This window comes from Lissotriton vulgaris, chromosome 3_2 (genome assembly GCF_964263255.1).
Source record: "Lissotriton vulgaris chromosome 3_2, aLisVul1.2, whole genome shotgun sequence".
In the NCBI taxonomy this organism is placed as follows: Eukaryota; Metazoa; Chordata; class Amphibia; order Caudata; family Salamandridae; genus Lissotriton; species Lissotriton vulgaris.
Window position 1 is genome coordinate 191,020,237 of NC_141690.1, and position 23,530 is coordinate 191,043,766.

Here is a 23,530-nt window from a genome sequence, read left to right on the forward strand (position 1 = left end):
CTCATCATTAGTAGCCATTTCCTGTAGTGCTTCCGGAGGGGCCCCCTCCAGAGTTCAGTTGCCTACTTGCAACTATTATGTGACCCTGCTCTGAACCTCAGAATAGTTACACATATGCCACAAAGGTCCTGAATTACAGCTAAGGGAGACAAGCAGGAGCCAGGCTGGAAGTTCAAATCCATTAATCAGCCCCTAATTCATTATTGTCAGTTGGGGCAGGGCAGGTGTTGTAACTAATTTTGCAACAATGAAAGCACTTAGCAAGTGCAAAAGATCACTAATCAGGAAGCACTAAGGAAGCAGGTGCCAGCTAAAAAAATATTCTGTGACACATTAATCAGCCCCAAATTAATTCAGGTCACTTGAGGCAGGGAAGGTGTGCTTTGCTTTGCCACAATAATGTACACTGACTGGACAACCAGAGGGTGCTGTGATGAAACAGAGGGTGGCATGGGTGGGCCAGAGGGTGGCATGAGTAGTCAGAGAGTGGCAGTGGTGACAGAGAGTGGCAGTGATGAAGAAGAGTGTCCCAAACAGGCTGGACACGTAGAAACAACAAGTTCGCAAAACTTGCGACCCGACAGGTAAGTTCGCGTTTGCGAAATTGTACAAAACCCTCGCGAACTGGCAGAAACCCGCGCAAACACACAAAAAAAAAATCCGCAAATTCACGAGAATTCACGGATTTTGCGAATTGCGAGTTCGCAAATCCGCAAAATTCGCGAACGCGAGATTCGCAAAATTCGCCCATGCTTACTGCCAGCAATCCTTTTCTCCACCACATGCAGTTTATGTAGGCCTCTCCAAAATTCTGCCCGTAAGGCACACCCTACACGCCTCACACATCCACTTCTCCAGGCGACCCTTAGTGTTCATGTAGCTGGAGTGCAGCTGCGCATCTCTGTTTCCCGGGCGCTGTTATTGTGCTGCCACCTACACTGCTATAGGGTCAGCCCACGCCTCTCGACATCTCCTCGTTGTCCACGTACAGCCGCTCACGCAGGGGGCACCAAGGTTCCAGTCTCAGGGCCATGGTACATTTGTCGCTCCTACCGCAGCAAAATGGCACTTCTAAATGTTATGTTATGTTATGTTATATTATTTGCATTTTAATGCGCACAGCTGCTCCAGCGAAGGAGCGTCCTGGCACAGGGAAAGGTAAACACAACACAACACTAAGTCCAGTAACAAAAAGTAGAACATTAAAAGCAAGGAACATTTAAAACAGGAAGGTTTTCAGAGCCCTACGAAAAGATATTAGGTCATTCGAGAGGCGGATTTCCAAGGGGAGCGCATTCCAGAGGGTTGCAGCTTTCACGCGGAAGGAGCGACCCCCCATCCGACTAAGTCTAAAACGGGGGACGACCACCAAGGACTGTCCAAGGGATCGTAGTGAGCGGGTAGGAACATAGGGAGAGATCAGTGTATTGAGTATCCCGGGTGCCAACTCTCTCAGAATTTTAAAAACCAGGCAAAGAGCCTTGAATTGGATACGCTTGCTTATCGGGAGCCAGTGCAGGGACCGCAGACTGTTAGAGGTAGGGCAGGTTCGAGGCAGACCAACCACCGCCCTAGCCGCCGCGTTCTTGACTCGCTGTAAACGAAGAATCTCGGCTTGGTTCGCTCCTAAAAGGAGTGAACTGGCGTAATCCAGCCGCGAGATGATCATTGCTTGAATGACCAGCTGTCTTGTAGAAGCATCAAAGAATCGCAGCAGGGGTCTTAGCCCGCGTAATACTCCAAAACAGCAGGCCGCCACTCTCTTCGTGTGAGTCACAAAGCTTAGCGTGTGGTCAAGCCATACTCCCAGATTCCTGAGTTCCAGGACAGGGGCCGGCGCTGATCCCAGCTCCGGAGGCCACCATTCGTCCCCCCAGTGGTCCGCTTCCCTTCCAACGATCATCACCTCTGTTTTTGTCGCGTTCAGCTGGAGACAGTTGTTATTCATCCAGTTGGCCACCTCTCTCAGTCCACTTCGGAACCTGAGGGCATCCTGCTTGGCATCCCCGCTGATCGTAACCGCCAACTGAGTGTCATCAGCATAGGAGACCATGGTTAGGCCCCATTGCCTGACGACCTCAGCCAGCGGCTGCACGTACAGATTAAAAAGCGTGGGACTCAGCGAGGAGCCCTGAGGGACCCCCAGGTCCAAAGGATGGTACTTGGACTGAAATGGAGGGGTGGCAACGCAGAAGGAGCGATCACTGAGGAAGGAGCGGAACCACTGCAGAGCTGAACCACAAATGCCAATGTCCTGCAGGCGGTGTAGCAAGATGCGATGGGAAACAGTGTCAAAGGCAGCGCTCAGGTCTAGTAAAATAAGCGCTGCCGTTTGACCTGCATCGAGCACACTCCGCAAATGCTCAACCATTGCCAGAAGGGCCGTCTCAGTGCTGTGGCCAGCACGAAACCCATTCTGCGTGGGATCCAGGACATTCACTAGGGTCATATGCTCCGTGAGGGCCAGATTTACATGGGCCTCCATAACCTTGGCCGGCCAAGGGAGCAAAGATATTGGGCGGTAGTTTTCAGGTCTCGACGGATCCAAAGATGGTTTTTTTAGGATCGGGGAAACCACCGCTTGCTTCCATTTGGCAGGGACCAGGCCAGAGGTCAGGGAGAGGTTAATCAGAGAGCACAGTGCTGTGCGTCCCTGAAAAGCAACGTCCCTGAAAAGAGCAGATCTTACCGGGTCTGCAGGCGATCCAGACTTGACTCGCAGGGCCCACTTAGCAAACTCCTCATTAGAGATGGTAGGAAGGGAGTGCAGCGATGGACAGCTGCTAGAGCCGCTCCAGGGAATCACTGGAGACAGTGTGCTCGGAAACGCCTGGTAGATTTTCCTGACTTTGTCCAGAAAGAAGGTGGCTAGGGCTTCACAGTGGGCGGTGGAACTGTCCAACTGTGGGGGAACTCTCTTTGCCATCAAGTCTTTTATGGTTTTGAAGATGGTTTTGGTCGGGTTGAGGCCATTTCGGAATTCGGCTGCGTAAAACGCCGCCCGGGCCCTACATATAGCTCGATGGTAAAGCTTAACTAAGGCCAGGTAGATGGATTTCTTGTCGGCATCGTACGACTTACGCCACTCCCTTTCTGCCCGTCTGCAAGAGGACTTCATTGCACGCAGCGCGCTGTCATACCAGGGGCTAGCCTGCCGGGGACTGGACTTGCTGGAGATGATAGGTACCAGGACGTCCAGCGCCCTGGTAATCCAGTTACAGAACCGGTCATAGCCCGAGGTGGCATTCAGCAGGGGACCTAGAGGCTCAGCACCCATAATGCGGTGAAGGTCCTCTAACCTGAGTTTGTTCCAGTGGCGTCGGGGTATCCGCAAAGGAGGTGGTATAGTGGGATTGGCAGGGAGGGGAAGCCAAGCAGACACCAGATAGTGGTCAGACCATATCACAGGATCAACCGCCACAATCCGGACATCCGAGAGAGTCGTAAAAAACGGATCAAGAGTGTGGCCGGCCACGTGTGTAGGCTGAGAAACAAGCTGGGTCAACTGCAAGGCCTCTAAGTCGGCCAAAAAACCACTGATGGCCAGAGACTCTAACCTATCAAAGTGGAGATTTAGGTCGCCCAAGATAGAAAAATTTGCACAACCACTAGCCAATAGGCTCACAGCCTCCGGAAAGGCACCTCTAAAAGCTACGTCGCTGCCTGGAGGGCGATAAACAACCATCCCTGACAGCGAGAACTGAGGGCTGATAGAAACCTTAAACAGCGCACTCTCACATCCAACAATCTGCAAGACCGTCCAGGTACATGTGAAGGCGGATTTGATAAATAGGGCGATCCCTCCACCTCTAGAATGGCGGTTAGATCTGAAGCATAGATAGCCCGGAGGACAGGCAAGATTGACTATAGCGTCATCAGTGTCTTGTAGCCAGGTTTCAGTTACAGCCAGCAGATCTGGTGTCTTATCTAAAATGAGATCAGCCACAGACAGATGGTGTTTCAATAGAGATCTGGTGTTCAGATTTAAAAATCGTAGACCAGATCCCAGGCTACCAGGCAACGGAGGGAGACCGGGAGGAGCTCGTGGGGCGGGGGAAGTGGCGAGCTCGCGAATACCTGCAGGCTGGTCCAATGACCATCTGTTGCAAGCACACTGAAACGGGCCACACAGCGGATGGTAGGGTGTGGCAGAGCAGCGCCTCACACTCACTTCCAGGCGCCACAGTGTGTCTTCATAGGGAGCAAGGAGATTTCTCAGGTCTCCTCCACTACATAAATAATTGTCTGAAGCAGCACGTCCCTAGGCTGGATCGAGTCGCATTCGCGCCCCCGGTGCGGCGTATTGTGTAGAGCTGCTCCGCGCCACCCTTTCACGCGTTGACCCTCTCTTTGCCATCTTCCCACGATTGCAGGGCAGCGCGCCCGATCTAAGGTGCAGTCATCCGCTCCCCCAGCGCTCAAAATGGCGTGTATCAGCGGGTCTCTATCTTGCTACCACACCCCAGCGTCAGGCATGGCCAATCTGTTCCTCCGCAGTTGCCTCTTACTGCTGGGGTTAGTGCTGGTGGCTCCTGTCTTCGTTAGCCGTTGCAGTTCCTCTTTGCGGGCGGCTCTCGCCCGCCTTCCGATATGCAAATGGCGCAGCGTCTCCCGATCTTGCCTTGGCAGCTGTTCTCCGTCCAAGGGAGGCTCTCCGCCGCCTTGCCAGTCGCCTACTCGTAATGAGGGGGCTGCAGCTCTCAGCGACGCGTCCCCACGGTCCCCGCCGGCAGTGCACAGGAGTCTTTGCCACCCTGCAGCGGCCACTCGAGGTCCTGACTTCAGTCGCCGTGCAGGCCTCTCCGTGGCGCCTCGCGTCTGCCTGCGTGTCCCACAGCCTCCGCAGGACTCGCCAGCTTCCAATTGTCACCGCTCGGCCCAGGGCCAGTAATGCGATGGATTAATGCCGGATTTTGGTAACCCAGCCAGCGGAGCCGCGCTACTAAGCGGCCATCACGCTGCCAAGCGAAGCCACGCCCCCCTAACAAAGCTTTTGTAAAGGAAAATGGTGAAGCAGGAAGAGGACAATGTAGATTTGTATACTGCAGATCTGAAAAGAGTTTATTCCTTTAAGGGCTCACAGCCCACTAGTATCCCATCATGCCCAGTAGGTGGCAGTTACCTCGTTTCTTTTTTCTTGCTGTTGGTGACAGAATCATGGAGTACTGAGCTTGTCAACACCTTTATTTGACAATTTCAACATTTGCAATGTTTTGCTGTCATTTTCTGATGGGAAAATTGTTTTCCAGTCACATAAAATGCCATCTTTAAATGCCCTTCCTGTGGCAGAAAGAAGACCAAATCAGACCCTGCCTTCTTGACAGCCACATCCCTGACAGATGTCAACACTACAGGACTTTTTCCAGGCGTACCCTGAGGGACAGGAAGATTTTCCTTCATGGAACAGAAGAATGACTCAGACTGCAAGAGACATAGTCTGAAAGTGGGACATCACATTATTGAGGAGAGGGTCAGTCCTCTACCAGGGCTCTTCCACCTTCCTCTGAGGACTCCAGGAGAGGGAGATCCAAAAAGAGGGAAAATATTGGGAAACAACATTGTTGCCGGTCGACATTGAGGACATCGATGAGAAAAGGTACGGTGCCTACATGCTTGCCATGCTATTGTTGAAAACCCTCTTAATATCCTTCTGTGATTTCCCTATGAAGTTAAAAACTCCCACGTACTTTGCCATATCCCTGATGAATTTTTCCCCGAAGAGAAGCCCTTGAAGATGCACCCCCTTCTTTAGAGGCAAGTTCGGCCAATTGGGATCGATCTTCAAGAGAACACTCTTACGCCTTTCGTTTGAAAGTGCGGTATTTGCGTTGCCTAAGAGGCAGATCGCCCTTTGTGCCCACTGGCGTAGTTCTCTTAGGTCAATGGGAGTATCAGAGATGTATGCCCCTTCCGCCAGCTCGAACATTTTAGTGAGTGGACCCGTAATGTCCAGGAGCCTGTCTTGGCAAGATTTCAGGCCCTTATCAAGTCCCCTCCTGGGATCCTTCCCGGTCTTGGCAATGAAAGCCACCACCTTACTATCCAGCTCGGGGGTCATAGCTATCTTGTCGGGAAGGGAGGGCCGGGGACATTCAGATCTCAAGCGAGCTCTGACCTCCTTTGGCATTTCCTTGCGGAGCCAAAAGGAGAGGTATTCACCAATGTGTTGTGATGGGGTCCATTCTGGAGAAAGGGAGTGTTTGATAAGTAGGGGATCAAACATATGTTCGCCAAAGGGGTCAAGTATTCCCATTCTAGACCCAGAGGCCTCTGATGCCTCACCCAAAGTCTCTCTGATTTCACCTTCCTCTTCATCAGAATTTAAGTCTGAGGAGCAAGAGAGGTTTATCTCGTCCTCCAATCCATCGTCACTATCGATGGGGATAGGAAGGTTCGGGCCTTTTGACTGCCTACCCAGTGTGCCCGAGGCACCATTATTGTCACCGCCAGAGCGTGATTTCAAATAGCCAGGGATGGAGGTCCTAGACTTTTTGGCACCATCAGGGGGGTTAGTAATGATCTGTCTTTTCCTTTGGCTAGTTATAGCCTTGGTAGAGTCCCCTTGAGCTCTTTTTTGTTGCCAGCCTGGCATTGAAAGTGATTAAAAAATTTTATTAATGGTGTCGTCCAAAGACCCCATCACCTTGTCCAGGGCCTTATTGATCAGTCCCTCCAATTTGTGTTCCATACTGGAGGTAGAAGGTTCAGAAGCCATAGCAGAAGCTGGGTCTGGAGTAAGGAAGGAAAAGCTAACTGTCAAAAGCAGGAATGTTGGTAACAAAATGGAGGTAAGTAACCATGGAAACGAGGTCAGGGCTAAAGGATATTCCTCTAATAGGAGAGTGTCTTTCTTCTAAAATGACCAGAAAAGAACAAGTCCTTCTTTACTGTTTATACTCTTTAGGGAATCCCTTTCTCACTGTCTAATATATGGAAGTCCTTTGTCGATATGAACTATAGTTGCAATATATCCCTTGTCTATTTCGACATTTCCTCTTTTTAAAAAAAAATAATCAATCAATCACCAAAGCAAACATGGCGTTGGGAAGTGGCCGGCCAGAAGAAACAGCGAGTCGAGGTAAGGCAAGCCTTTTCGAGCGTTCGTCGAAACTAGGGCTAAGAAGCACTTTGCCCCAGCCCCATAGTGACTCGCGGCCCTCCGCACTCCGTGAAAGGCCGCATAGTCACCATGGAGACGGGAGGGACAAGCTAGACGGGACTGACGTTTGAAAGACGCGGGTCCCGCTCCCTTCAGCTCCCTCTCAGCCTGAAAGAGTCGAGGAGGGAAGGAGTAGGGTGGAAAGGGGGGTGCGGGCGGGGAAATGAACTCCGCCGCAACGGGGTGGAATACGGCAAAATAACACGGCAAAGTCTGCACTGGGGCAGATAAATGTCCGTGCAAATCCCAAAAGAAAGGCGCGAGTCAGCGTAATTCAAGAGAAAGACGGGGCACACTCAGTCCGAGATTGAGGGTGAAAACACAGCGAAAAGAAGTCTGTGAGCCCAGAGGACACGCCACAAGGGTGACGATGAGAGAAATATATAAAAGAAAATATATATAAAAATATAAAACAGTGCTGCTAAAGGACAGGGAGGGAGAGGATGGGACACTCACTTAACAAATAACCTCCCACAGTCCAAAAAGAATCACACTCAAAGCACAGGCAAGCACAGCGCAGACAGTCAAATCAGGATACTTATCTTGTGAGCAGCAGCAACAAAGAAGGAAGACCACTGCGTGCACATGGAATATATACCTATTTGGAATGTTCATTGAAGTTCTAGATCCTTTCATTGTTGCTGCTGTGAGCTAAGCAATAAAGGAGATTGCATAATATTGGCCTCCGTGTCATGCCATAAAGAACTGCTCAATATGAAAGCTTTGATTTTAATTTTTTTTATTTGCATTTTGTTATAACAAATCATCCAAAATACTGGACAATGGGTGTCCATTTCATAAGTAATGGTATTAAAATGTAAATTTCAACACTACGGTACTATTCAGATAAGAGCTTCCAGTTTGTTGTATGTCACAGCTTATGCAGTGAAGATAAATGGATCATAATCAAGTACTTAAGAAAACGGTATCCCTCCACCCAGTTCCCAACCTCCTCAAAACTCTCATGTCACTAAAGAACCATCATCACAGCAATAAACAGAGCAGTAGGGAGAGCGAGGGGATAAGTGTTTGTGCGGGTGCAATACTACACATTTATGATCCCAAACGACTATGATGACTCTAGACCCCAGGTACCTGTATTGCCCAGTGCATTCTCCTTTCTAGGCCGATGAATACTTGTTCACTGGGACCCTGTACCCTCTCCAAGTTCTGAATCGTATACCTCAAAGCTCTCCAGCATTGTGTCCATTCCATTGAAATTCTTGTTTTGCTGAACCCCCTATATTCCTCCAGCCCAAGGGCTTACGCTTTCTGCAAGGTCCCGTTGTTACAGTTCCTCATGCCAGTCCATTAAAATTTGGAGTCCTGGGGGATTTCCAGCGCCGTTTGAAGAGGCACTTTGCCAGTAACAGTGCTAAGTTGAAACATTTCCTCTCAACTTTAGAGCCCTTAGGGCCAAAGGGGAATTCCAAACACAGCCTTTGATGGGATGTCATTGGGCCTAGCCAATAACTGCACTCAGTGCTGCAGCTTCTCCTGCCCAGTATTCCGATAGTTGACTGAGAGCTTTGATAACGCAAAAGAGATTTGCATTAGATATGCCACTTGCAAACGAAGGCAGGCTAAAAGCATTGCTGTGCTTACATTCCCAAAGTAGATAACCAGATGGACAATTGCGTGACTAATATCACTAACTTCACTCATGAACTATAGGAGCTAGAAGAGATTGGTGCACAGGAAGATATAGCTTCTTTAGTCAGTTCAACCAGAAGAGAATTTCAAAGAAAGGTGACTGGTTTGGAAATATAAGTGGAGGAATCCTTCATATTATTCGAATGTCCATTTTAATAATATTATTCGGTGCAGTATGTACTGTTGTCTCTTGCAGGGGGATCTACACTGATAATCATAGGCACTGATTAGTCACCCCCACATGCAAGGTACTTCTTTACAATATATATTCTTAAGTGTAGGTGTTCGCCTTTCTTCAGTAAGGACAGGATAATCATTTGTTATAACTTGATTTACACCCTTAAAATGAGGCTATATTGGTCAAATACTTGCATTTGTATTTAAAAAAGATTTGATATATAATTAAACAAATCTTGCAGGAACTGCATTATTTGCCCTTAAAAATCACCTTAACAAAGCTTTTTTTTTTTTTTAAACAAGTTTTATTACATATACTGGAACGTACACAGCCCTTTTTTGCCACATCCCGGAGGCCGGCGGCGTATGTGGTTTTATGCACTTTACACAGCTGTATTTGCCAACAACCCCTCCTCAATCATCCCCCGAACCCCATCCAGCTATGTTAAGACATCTCTAGGCAGCCTCTCCTACTGTACTATTTCGAGCTACATCAGTAGAATACGAGCCACCGGCACATTTCGGTGTCAGATCGGTTATGTACCATTTGCGCATCAATGGGAATTGTAGTTCAAATCTTCCACTTGTGTGATTGTTGTTAAAAGTGCCCGCAAATGACGTAAAGTTCTAGTGCTTGCTGGGGTATTCGGAAATATTGGTAGTGGGCTATTTGGTATTACTATCAGATGTCAGGAAGTGACCAATAATCAAATATATATGCGAGCCGAACTCATGAAACGGTGTTCCTTATTCTATATACAAAACAGCTCTATCTTGTGACATTGATGTTTGCCTGTTGATCAGCTCAAATGATAATCGTGTTATCCCCATGTAAAGCGCTCTGATACCCTAGAGGGTCACTTTCGCGCTATACAAAACTTTCTAAATAAATAAAAAATAAACTATGTTCCCAATATCAACCGTCCCACCTGTAATCGTTCCATGCCTCACCCCACAAGTACTTCCCATTTATAAGTCTCGCCCACCTGCCCCCAGCCACCTCGCAATGGGTTCCCAAATATCAGCTGGACGGGATCTACTTGGCATCAATTCCCAAAAGGTGGAAAATTGATCTCTACAGTAAGTGACTGCTTTTATCCACCCTGTAATCGTGGGAGGCGCTGGTTTTTCCCAGTGTATGGCTATCTGCTGTTTTGCCATTAACAGCAAAATGGCCGCAAGCTTACGATTCCCCTTCGGGATGTCCTTTACATATCCTAGTAGTGCCACCAATGGTATTTCTGGTACAGCTACTTGTGTTATATGCCCTACATGCTTAACTATGTCAGTCCAGTAGGCTGCTATTGGCCCACAGGCCCTTGCAAGGTGAACATATGTGGCGGCCTGCGCGCCACATCTCCAGCAATTTGCATCTAGCTGTAGCCCCATGCGGTGTAGCTGTGGCAGTGTGCGGTACAATCTATGTAGAAAATTAAAATGAACGTAGCCTAGAGTTCGGCAAAAGTTGTTCCATCTGAGAACAGCAACATTTCCATTGTTCCTCTGTTATAGTTAGGTCAGCTTCCCTTTCCCAGTCCTCTCTAGACGTTGTTCTCGCTACGAGGTGATCCCTCTCTGTCGTGCTATATATGCATGTAATTAATTTGCGGGGCGACGGGTTATCTAAGACGTTTTCCAATGCTGACAAGGCGGGGAGTTCAGAAGGACACTCGGCAAACCTGGCTTTACATGCCGCTCTGATCTGATAGTATAGAAGCATATCTGAAGCAGTGGGCGCCTGCGCTCCACACATATGTGACATAGATAGGAATTCTCCGTTCGGGTAACGGTTGCTCCCTTTTTCTAGTTTGTGTGCTTGTGCTCTCAACCTGATGGCTTTGTCCATTAAGGGGCCTATCAACGGGTTATCTCCTATGGGCGTAGACGGTGCGTATAGTACGTCTTGATGCGCTCTATTGGCTATACCTCTCCACGCCTACCTCATTGTCTCCACTGTGTCTGTTTCTTCATGGGGTCGTTTGTATTGGGCGTATACGGCCTTTCTCAGTGGCAGGGGTGCAATCCTGTCTATTTCTATCGCCACATGGGGCTGAAATGGCGTGGGGTGTTGCCAATAATGCCGAAATTGTGCCTGGGCACTGTAAGCATATAATTCAAAGTCTGGAGTGCCCAGCCCGCTTTGTGTGAATGGTAATGTCAGTACATTCAAAGGTACCCTGGGTTGTCTTCCCGCCCACATTAATTCTAGCACAGCAGATCTCAGTTGTTTAAAAAAATGCATGTTGAGTGGCATTGGTATATTCACAAATAAATAAAGTAATTTGGTCAGTATGACCATTTTTGTGATAGCTATTCACCCCATCAGAGAGAGCAGCAGGCTTTTCCACCTTTGTACCTTGCCTTCCAGCCAGTCTATTAGTCTGCCATAATTCGCCAGCCATATCTCCTGCTTGGATCTGCTCGTCCAAATACCGAAATATCTCGTCGCCTCCTCCGCCCATTGACTCGGGAATTCTGTGCCAAAGGGGGTAGTCTCATCAGTTAGTGGCATGAGCACAGATTTAGATCAATTTATCTGGATCCCAGCGAGACCCCCCCCATATCTATCAATTCCCTCATTGCCACATCAAAGTTTTCATTAGGATTAATCACGTACATCGTCATATCGTCTGCATACATAGAAATGAAAAGGCCTCTGGTCCTAAACCCTATGCTCCGCTGCCCATGATGCTGCCTGAGCCTAGCAGCCAACGGTTCCGTGGCTATGGCAAACAGCAACAGCGACAGTGGGCAGCCCTGACTTTTCCCTCTCGTGATAGTAAAGGGATCAGAAATTTGACCGTTCACTCGGACTACTGCTACCGGGTTTGTATACAGTATTTGGATCTGTCTAATGAATATAGGGCTTAAGCCCATGCGGTTTAGGATAATGAAGAGGAATTTCCATTCTAACGAATCAAATGCTTTTGTAGCGTCCAATAGTGCCACTACAGCTTGCACGTGAGGGGCCAGGTAGGGCAGTGTGCCAAAAAGCGTTCTCACGTTATGTGCAGTGGATCGCCCCAGTATAAAGCCTGTTTGGCCTTGAAGCGCTATATGAGGCAACATGGGTTGAAGTCTGTTTGCTATAAGTTTGGCATAGATTTTGGCGTCCAAATTTATCAGTGACAATGGACGATACGAATCGGGATTGGTCGGGTCCTTGCCTGGCTTCAATATGGTGATGATCGTGGCCTCGCGTAGTGCCTGGGGGAGGCAACCAGTTTCCATCGCCTCGTGAAATACCTGCAATAGCCTGGGAGCCACGATCTCAGCATACTCTTTGTAAAAGGCCGCCGTAAGGCTGTCCACCCCTGGTGCCTTGTCCGCTGGCATACTATTTATTACTTGCCGTGTATCTTCTGTTGGTTTTGGCAGCTCCATGTATTTCCTGGTGCCGTCTTTAAACCACGCCAGAGCCAAATCATCTAAATATGCCTCTATGTCAGCTTGAGCTGGCTCTGTATGTGAGGTGTACAAATTACCATAGAAGCGCGCCATTTCACGTAGAATGTCTGGTGGTGCTCTCACCCTGTCCCCATCTTCTAAGCGCAATTCAGTCATGTTCTCTGATCCCCTGGGCATGCGTAGTTGTCCCGCTAGCGTTTTCCCTGGTCCGTCACTTTCCCCATACTGTCTAGCTAAAGTGTACTTAGAGAGATACTTTGTTTCCCTTTCTACCTCCTCCTGGAACTCAGTCAACATGGTCCGTATCTGTGCCATTGTATCTGGGGTCGGGTCTAGACGCTGCAGGTTCTCTAGATCCCTATCTCTCGTTCTAGTCTCTGCAATGTGTTACGTATGTCTTTTAACACTCCAGAATTTAGCGCCATGCAATGGCCACAAATTACTACCTTGAACGCCTCCCATAAGATTCCTGGTGAATCTACCGAGCCCTCATTTAGCTCAAAGTATTCCTCAACCTTTACCCTTAGCTCCTCGCGGAAGACCAAGTCGATGGGAATCTCCACGTGTAAGGTTGGGTATATGCAGGAGGGATATTAAATCTCACCTTCGCAGGTGCATGGTCGGAAAATGTACGGGGCAGGTGTGTGGCATCTAACAGCCAGGCATGTATGTCTTTAGCAACCAACCAAAAATCTAGTCGCGACCCCGCATTACGGTGGTGCGTCACACATGTCCCCACTCTCGCCAAAGGGTGCAGTGAGCTGCAGGAGTCGACCAGCTGTAGGTGGTCTATTATAGAGTGTAACATTGCCGCCGTCTGTGGATGATGCACCCGGGACGTCCCTTGCCTGTCTGCATGTGGCGAGAGTACAACATAAGTCTCCCCCCACATAATTGCCACGTGTCCTAATGTCTGTAACTGCTGCCCTATGTGGTGAAAGAATTCTGGGCTGTCTGTGTTCGGACCATACGTGTAAACAAAGGCCGCAGGGGTGTGACATAGCGTCCCTTGCAGGATGATATATCTACCTTCTTTGTCCTTTATCGTGTGGTGTGTTTGCCAGTGCAGTCCCCTGCGGATCAGAATCAGGACTCGCCTTGAGTAACTAGAAATGCCAGCCTCTATTACCTCTCCCCACCTTCTATGCCAGAGTGCTCCGCCCAGTGCGTCTCCTGTAAAAAACAAATATCCACCTTGTGTCTGGTGAGGTAAGAGTGGATTAGTCTAATTTTTCTACGGTCATTTAGGCCCCTGACATTCCACGTAAGTCATTTTATGTTAGTCAAACCAGGTGCAGAAGACATCAGTACTCAGCAGCAGAACTGGTATATGAGAATGCGCTTTCGGATAACCCACCGCTGTACTGTACCGGGCCCACATGCCTTACAGTATAGCTCGTACAAACTTGCCCATGTCTCTCAGTGTAGTAATCAATGTTTCAGTCTGGATGGTACAACAAATAACTAACTATGCATACCTTACATCCGTTTAACAGGGAAAGCCAATAACACTAACAGTTGTAAGTACATATAGAGTACCCCGCTTAATGAAAACTGCAATCTTACCAGCGACCATCGATATTAGGAGCATCAAATCACCAATCAGTGCACTCCCCTCAGCATACCCACCACCAACAATGTGCTTTAATTGTTATTGCTCAGTCCCAACTCCGTTCTTCGCCTGCCGCCTTCTGCTTCCTCTGCTCCTTTGCCAGTTGTTTCGCGTAAATTAGTGCAGCCTTGGCATTGGTGAAAAAAGTGGGCTTTCCATTGCCTTGTATTCGCAATTTAGCCGGGTATATCGGTGCATATTTTGTTCCAATTTGTTGGAAGATTTTTTTTGCAAGGATGAATTCCCTGCGAGCCGCCTGCACCTGCAATGTAAAATCAGGATATAGAGCAATGTCATTTCCATCATATTGTATAGCTCCTTTTTCTCTGGCCATTCGGAGTATGGTATCATGGTCCCTGTAGTTAAGTATCCTCGCTATGACTGGCCTCGCCGGTGCTCGTGGCCGCGGTCGCGGACGCATAGATCTATGTGCCCTCTCAATAAGGAACATCACGGATAAGTCCATTCCTAAAAGGTCCCTCATCATGGTCTCAATGTATTTCTCCATATTTTGAATGCTTGTTGTTTCCGCAATTCCCGTGATCCGCACGTTGTTCCTCCGTGACCTGACTTCCAAATCCTCATTCTTTTGTTGGATCACCTCCAGCACTTTGTCCATACCCCGCAACTTCTTTTCCACCTCGGTCTGTCCCTCTTAAGGTTCCGTCACTCTTGTTTTGAGCACGTTTAGGCGCCCCTCCTGCTTTTTGACCCGTTAGGTGATTCTGTCCATGCGCTCCGCTAGGGTATCCATTTTGGAGTCTATGCCCTGAAGGCTTGTTTTCAAGTCCTTAAACATGGATCGTATATCCTCCGGCAGCTGGGCTGAGTCGGAGTCGTCCGCAGGATCTTGAGACTCAGCATGTGTCTCCACCTGTTTGGTAGACTTTTTATCAAAATGAATCCTGGGTTGTCTTGTATCCAGCTTCCCCATGTTTCCGCACTGAGCAGAGCCGAGGTCCGTTCCCTGCACTAACGACTCCTTCCTGCGATGTTAGGAGAGCTTGTACCAATATAGAACAGAGCGTTGCCTTTCCACCAATATTCGTGCCGTGCTACTGCCAGCTAAGCATGGGCGGAAAATCCGTTTCGCTCGCGGATTTTGCGGATTTTCGGTAAATTCGCAATCCGCGAGATTCGCGAATCTCCTGCCAAATCCGCGAGCAGCGGATTTTATGGCTTGCTCGCACTGTTCGCGTGAGTTCGCGGCTTCCCAGTACAACTTCGCGCCCCGCGAATAAGCGCTAAATTGCAGAAATACGATCTTAGCAAAACTGAAACTACTTACCAGGTTCAAAAGTTCAGGCTCATCACTAGTAGCCATTTCCTGTAGTGCTTCCTGAGGGGCCCCTCCAGAGTTCAGTTGCCTACTTGCAACTATTATGTGACCCTGCTCTGAACCTCAGAATAGTTACACATATGCCACAAAGGTCCTGAATTACAGCTAAGGGAGACAAGCAGGAGCCAGGCTGGAAGTTCAAATCCATTAATCAGCCCCTAATTCATTATTGTCAGTTGGGGCAGGGCAGGTGTTGTAACTAATTTTGCAACAATGAAAGCACTTAGCAAGTGCAAAAGATCACTAATCAGGAAGCACTAAGGAAGCAGGTGCCAGCTAAAAAAATATTCTGTGACACATTAATCAGCCCCAAATTAATTCAGGTCACTTGAGGCAGGGAAGGTGTGCTTTGCTTTGCCACAATAATGTACACTGACTGGACAACCAGAGGGTGCTGTGATGAAACAGAGGGTGGCATGGGTGGGCCAGAGGGTGGCATGAGTAGTCAGAGAGTGGCAGTGGTGACAGAGAGTGGCAGTGATGAAGAAGAGTGTCCCAAACAGGCTGGACACGTAGAAACAACAAGTTCGCAAAACTTGCGACCCGACAGGTAAGTTCGCGTTTGCGAAATTGTACAAAACCCTCGCGAACTGGCAGAAACCCGCGCAAACACACAAAAAAAATCCGCAAATTTGCGAGAATTCACGGATTTTGCGAATTGCGAGTTCGCAAATCCGCAAAATTCGCGAACGCGAGATTCGCAAAATTCGCCCATGCTTACTGCCAGCAATCCTTTTCTCCACCACGTGCAGTTTATGTAGGCCTCTCCAAAATTCTGCCCGTAAGGCACACCCTACACGCCTCACACATCCACTTCTCCAGGCGACCCTTAGTGTTCATGTAGCTGGAGTGCAGCTGCGCATCTCTGTTTCCCGGGCGCTGTTATTGTGCTGCCACCTACACTGCTATAGGGTCAGCCCACGCCTCTCGACATCTCCTCGTTGTCCACGTACAGCCGCTCACGCAGGGGGCACCAAGGTTCCAGTCTCAGGGCCATGGTACATTTGTCGCTCCTACCGCAGCAAAATGGCACTTCTAAATCAGCCCCTCACACTGACTTCCAGGCGCCACAGTGTGTCTTCATAGGGAGCAAGGAGATTTCTCAGGTCTCCTCCACTACATAAATAATTGTCTGAAGCAGCACGTCCCTAGGCTGGATCGAGTCGCATTCGCGCCCCCGGTGCGGCGTATTGTGTAGAGCTGCTCTGCGCCACCCTTTCACGCGTTGACCCTCTCTTTGCCATCTTCCCACGATTGCAGGGCAGCGCGCCCGATCTAAGGTGCGGTCATCCGCTCCCCCAGTGCTCAAAATGGCGTGTATCAGCGGGTCTCTATCTTGCTACCACACCCCAGCGTCAGGCATGGCCAATCTGTTCCTCCGCAGTTGCCTCTTACTGCTGGGGTTAGTGCTGGTGGCTCCTGTCTTCGTTAGCCGTTGCAGTTCCTCTTTGCGGGCGGCTCTCGCCCGCCTTCCGATATGCAAATGGCGCAGCGTCTCCCGATCTTGCCTTGGCAGCTGTTCTCCGTCCAAGGGAGGCTCTCCGCCGCCTTGCCAGTCGCCTACTCGTAATGAGGGGGCTGCAGCTCTCAGCGACGCGTCCCCACGGTCCCCGCCGGCAGTGCACAGGAGTCTTTGCCACCCTGCAGCGGCCACTCGAGGTCCTGACTTCAGTCGCCGTGCAGGCCTCTCCGTGGCGCCTCGCGTCTGCCTGCGTGTCCCACAGCCTCCGCAGGACTCGCCAGCTTCCAATTGTCACCGCTCGGCCCAGGGCCAGTAATGCGATGGATTAATGCCGGATTTTGGTAACCCAGCCAGCGGAGCCGCGCTACTAAGCGGCCATCACGCTGCCAAGCGAAGCCACGCCCCCCTAACAAAGCTTTTGTAAAGGAAAATGGTGAAGCAGGAAGAGGACAATGTAGATTTGTATACTGCAGATCTGAAAAGAGTTTATTCCTTTAAGGGCTCACAGCCCACTAGTATCCCATCATGCCCAGTAGGTGGCAGTTACCTCGTTTCTTTTTTCTTGCTGTTGGTGACAGAATCATGGAGTACTGAGCTTGTCAACACCTTTATTTGACAATTTCAACATTTGCAATGTTTTGCTGTCATTTTCTGATGGGAAAATTGTTTTCCAGTCACATAAAATGCCATCTTTAAATGCCCTTCCTGTGGCAGAAAGAAGACCAAATCAGACCCTGCCTTCTTGACAGCCACATCCCTGACAGATGTCAACACTACAGGACTTTTTCCAGGCGTACCCTGAGGGACAGGAAGATTTTCCTTCATGGAACAGAAGAATGACTCAGACTGCAAGAGACATAGTCTGAAAGTGGGACATCACATTATTGAGGAGAGGGTCAGTCCTCTACCAGGGCTCTTCCACCTTCCTCTGAGGACTCCAGGAGAGGGAGATCCAAAAAGAGGGAAAATATTGGGAAACAACATTGTTGCCGGTCGACATTGAGGACATCGATGAGAAAAGGTACGGTGCCTACATGCTAGCCATTTAGAGCATTGTCGACTTTAAGAAGGAGACATTCGATGTCAAGACATAAGAGGTCAACATCAAAGAATTTCAAAACATCAGAACACATGAGATGCTCAACAGCAAAATCTTTTGACATTCATTAGAATCGAAGTCGAGAAACCTAATGATGTTGAGTCATTCTCGACCTGCGGAAAGAGTCAAAACGTCGAGACCAAAAAGATTACCATCAACCTCTGGCTCAGAATATTCCAGAGCGTACTTCCTTCTTCCAGACTCTCCTGTACCTGCGCCAGCTTTTTTAGTGCCTATTCCACATATTTCACCACCTCCTTTTCTACAGACAGAGACACTTTTGGAAGCTCTTTCTTCGTCGAGGCCTCTTGCTTCCCTTTGGAGATCAAGATCTTCTCAGTACCGATCTCACCATAGAGCGAGAGCATGTGCGCCTTCAAAACATCGACAATGTTCTTGGCATTCCTAAAGGCGCTCTTCTCGGTGCACTCATCATTATCGTTCTTGCTTCAGATCCAGTGGCAGGTCACAATCAAGACTGAGATCATTTTATTCCACCTCTTCCTCCAGTACTGGATGATACACCCTGATACAGACGGATTCTCCCCATCCAAGGGTCTCACCAATTGATGACATCAACATCGTCCAAGAGGTGTTTCTGCTAGGGGCTTCAAAACTGCACATTCCATAACATGTTCCCTTCAAGACAACATCAGTGATTTTTTTAGACTCTTCACCAACGCGTAGCATCAAGACACCTCCTAATCCTGCTTCTGTTTTTATTAGAACTTCCATGGACCTATTCCTTACATTAGCTGCATCCAAAGCAGCTCCGTCTAGGCTTCAGAAGAAATGTAAGCCTCCGGAGCTGGACCCGTTATTTTGCGATCAGATCCACCACCTGATTCCATTATCTTTGCTTCAAAGAAGGAACGTTCTACTACTCCTTCATTCACAGTTACACCAGACAAGGAAAGTAGGAAACTGGATTCAGTGGGATTCAGGGTATGTGGCACAGCTGCCACAACCATGAAAGCGGCAAGTACGTCTGCCCTGCTTGGCAGGTATTACAGATCCTTATGAGACTCCTTGCAGAAGTTTGTTGCAGACTTCCCAAGAGACTGCAGAGTGGAGGGTGTGATGGTCTTGACCAATGTGCTTAGCATCGCTGCAGATGAATCTTTACTGGCAGCCTACAGCTTCAGTCACGGTTGGCCCTCTGACGACAGCCCTCAAACAAGGATCTCAATAGAGAATACTTAATCTTCATTTGTCTGGCAACAATGTTTTGTAGTCATACGGATGACGTCAGAGATGGAGGCCTTGACAGCAAATGGTCTGGAGAAATGCAAGGAACAACTAAAACATCCTTACAAAACTTATACAAGGTGTTTCTATCCACAGATGGTTCAAACCCCTCATCTGTTGCAAGGACACCAACAACAGTAGCTACAAAGATCTTTCCAGAATCACCAAAGGCAGCATCCTAAGGAAAGAGCTGGGTACCAACCTGCCCAAGCAATGAAAGCCTCGACAAGCTCCAAACAATGAGCCTCTGCTTCCCCATCTTCTGTTAAACGCTACGGTGAGAGGAAGAATTTCACAATATCTAAGAGTGGACATCCATCGCAAAAGATGCTTGAGTTCTGAATTTTGTATAGAATGGTTACTGTCTCATATTCACCAACCCTCCACCAAATATTTAACCAAAATCATCCAATCAGCATCTTCGAATGCTGACATCAGAAGTGAACACCCTTCTGCAGAAGCATGTGGTGGAGCTTGTTCTTCCTAACCAACATGGAACGGGGATTTATTCCTGGTATGTTTTGGTGAAAAAGAAAAGTCCCAGAGACTAATTCAGACCCATAATAGATCCGAAAGTCACAATCAAATGGATATGGAGAGAAAAGTTCAGAATGCTAGCATTACATCAAATATTTCCTCAAATTCATCAAGGCAACTGGCTCTGTTCAATAGATCTTCAGAATGCAAACTTTCACATTCCAATGTCCAGAAAACATCGTACATTCCTGACATTGTGTCAGGAATGGCCCTGGCCATTCCTGTTTAGAGGGAAAGACCCAGCTTACAGCTCTGGTAGGCCCCCGATCCCAGCTCTCTCACTTTCAGGGGACACAAACTACCTGCAGTCCCACTCACTGTCTCACCCAATTCCGCTTCCGATAAGACTTGTTCATTGCCTTGACTCACCCTCCTTGTCACTCACTTCCGGCCATGACTGCCTCCCACTGGCCTGGTTCTTTTCTGTGGCCTCATGTCTCTCCTCCATTGTAGCAACTCTTCAGGCGTTCCCTAGCTTTCATGCAACATTAACAAAGTTGTGTACCCTCAGGTTGGTCACCAGTTGGATTTCAGTGGGTTCTCTACTGTTATCACGTTACTTGCGTCTTCCTGGGTGACTCTTGCTCCCGGCTGCCATCTTGGATGAACACAGGCTCTGCTTGCAGGCCAGGTCACCCCCTGCCGCCTAACAGCTCCACCTGTTCACCACCCGCTGCTGCCTCGAGCGCGAGTTTGTGTCTCCTGTGCCCTGTGCCCTGCTATCACCACTGTGTCTTGTGGTTTGTTTTATTTATTGTTTATCCCCCTTGTAACTCTCTGTATTTCTGCCCTACTGTGCCGTTTTTGCTGCACTCTTTTGCTCGCATCCCTTCCCCTCCACCCCCCCTTCCTGTCTCTGTTCCCCACTTTTCCTGCCGTTGCCCCTGTGGCTACGCCCCCTCTCTCCCGCCTCCCTGCTGCTCCTCCCTCCCTGCTGCTCCTCCCTCCCTCCTCACCTTGAAATGGCAGCCGCTGGCACGGCAAAGACGCGCCAAACACCCTCCATGCTCTCAACACCGGCCGAGTCCACCGCTGCTTCCAGGCCGCCTTGAAACGCACCCACGGACCCTTCTCCTGCCACGCCTGCAACTTCACCTGCGACAGGACCACCAAACCACCAAGGATCAGTCCCAACCACCTTCGCTGTATTCTCATCAACACCCGCTCCGCACGCAAACACGCTGTCGAGCGCTGGAACCTGCTCGACAACTCCACTCCAAACGTTGCCTTCATCACCAGGACCTGGTGGAATGACACCTCGGCACCTGACATCGCCATAGCCACCCCGGACGGCTACAAGATCACACGCAGGGATCGCACCAACAGAATTGGAGGAGGTTTAGCCATCATCCACAAGTCCACCCTCCAGGTTTACACCCACGCAGACGACTCCCTCAACTCCGCCGAACACCTGCACTTCCGGATCCACACTGATCTCAACACCACTCTCCGAGGAACACTCATCTACAGACCCCCGGGCCCGAGCCCTCTTCAGAGCCTCCCTCGCCGATCTCGCCAGCACCCACGCACTCGCCTCCACGGACTACATTCCCCTCGGGGACCTTAACTTCTACCTCGAGTACCACAACGCCAACTCAACCAGCCTGATCGACAACCTCGCCAACCTCTGCCTCAAACAACTCGACACCGAACCCACCCACGCCGCTGGCCACACGCTCGACCCCATCTTCTCCTCTAGCACCCACGTCGCCTTTAACCACACCACCGAACTCCACTGGACCGACCACTGCTGCATCCACTTCACCTTCAAGAAACTAACCACGCACCACCGCACCCAAATGCTGCCCCGCCGCTGGTGGAGCAAAGTCACCGAAGACCAGCTGACCTCCACCCTCGCCCAGAACACACCCACCGACCCAGACGCCGCTGCCCGGAACCTCAGACAGTGGATCGACGACTGTGCCAACACTCTCGCCCCGCGCAAGAAACCCTTTAACAACCACTCCAGCAAGAAAGCCGCCTGGTTCACCAAAGAACTCCAGACCTCCAAACGTACATGCTGAAAACTGGAGAAGAAATGGCTCCACGACTGCACACCGGACAGCCACGCAGCCCACAAGGACGCCACCCGCCAACATCACCAACTCATCAGAACAGCCAAGAGATCTTCATTCAAAACCCACCCTGGACAACAACGCACATGACAGCAAAGAGCTTTTCAACATTGTGAAGGAACTCACCAACACGAACGACATCCCGCCCACGCAAGATCGATGCAACTCACTGGCCACCTTCTTCCATCGCAAGATCACTGACATCCACAACACCTCGACCGCCCCGACCACGGCAAAACCCACCCTGAACGCCACCTGCACCAACCAGCTGACCTCCTGGTCCTACGTCAGCTACGACGAAACACGCAAGGTCATAAACTCCATCTACTCAGGATCTCCGTCAGACCCCTGCCCACACCACGTATTCAACAAAGCAGACACAACCATTGCACCCCAACTACGGAAGGTCATCAACATCTCCTTCGACACCGCGACATTCCCGGAAAGCTGGTAGCACGCCGAAATCAACGCCCACCTCAAGAAGCCCAAGGCGGACCCCAAGGACTTCAAGAACTTCCAGCCCATCTCCCTGCTCCCCTTCCCAGAAAAGGTCATCGAGAAAATCGCCAACCTGCAGCTGACCCGCCACCTCGAAGACAACCACATCCTAGACCCAACCCAGTCCGGATTCAGACGAAACCACACCACCTAGACTGCCCTCATCACCGCCACAGACGACCTCCGACGCCAACTAGACAACGGCGAAACTTCAGCCCTCATCCTCCTGGACCTGTCAGCCGCCTTCGACACGGTCTGCCACCGCACACTAAGGAGACACCTCCAAGAAGCCGGAATCCAGGAGAAGGCCCTAGATTGGACCACGTCCTTCTTCTCCGGCAGAACCAAGAGAGTCCACCTCCCACCCTTCCGATCCGAAGCCACCAACATCATCTGCGGAGTGCCCCAGGGCTCATCCCTCAGCCCGACCCTCTTCTTTTTTTTTTTTTTTTTTTTTTTTTTTTTTAAAACCTTTATTTATTACTAGCACAGTACACAGCGTCTGCCTACAACCCCTAGGGGCCGGCCGCTATGACATATAGGAGACGAATATAAAATAACCAATAGGACAGAACGCCGTTGAAGCCATCCCTGAACACAGTATTTTTGTATAAAGCGTAAAACCATAACATAAGGATAGAACAAGGTTTAATTTTATGATTTTGTGGAATACAAGTTATCAGTCTACAAAAAGGGTAGTAGCTAATAGCAGACCAGGATAGCCATTATCATTCAAGGAGCCCCCGGAAGGAGGCGCAATAGAGGAAGGCATGTATCAGAAAGCTATTTCACCGTCCTCAGAGAGCAAGGGCCAACCGCTATGTCACATAATGTTACGATGCAATAAACCCCTTGATAAGACTGAACCCCGACCCCAAAGGAAACAAAGAGGTGTAACAGAAAAAGAACAGATGAAAGAAGAAAAGAAAAGAGGGCCATAGAGACAAAGAGAAAACACAAAACACATCCCATCCCCCCACCCTGCATACCAGCGGAAGGCCACGGCCCACCCCCCCCCAATAGGCATGCCTGTCGCCCCAAGAGAACCCCCAAGTGGGAAAGAGAATAAGGAGAGCGGGAAAAACCATCCCACTCTCAAACTCTCAGAAGAGGGGGGAGGAGCCAAATGCAGCAGTCTCCCTGACTCCACCGACCCCGTAAACAGCCCCAACCACAATTGTCATCAACACAGCAGTAGCGGCAATCAAAACTGCAGGTGGGGAGAGACATTTCAAAATATACGAATAAATCAGAAAAAGGGCA

The 23,530-nt window shown here is 49.5% G+C and overlaps 1 protein-coding gene across 1 annotated transcript in view; it reads left to right on the forward strand.

Annotated features, from left to right (window-relative positions):
• POLN (DNA polymerase nu) overlaps positions 1-23,530 on the forward strand; it is a 2,377,116-nt gene that overhangs the window by 72,324 nt on the left and 2,281,262 nt on the right. The gene's annotated exons all lie outside the window — the stretch shown is intronic.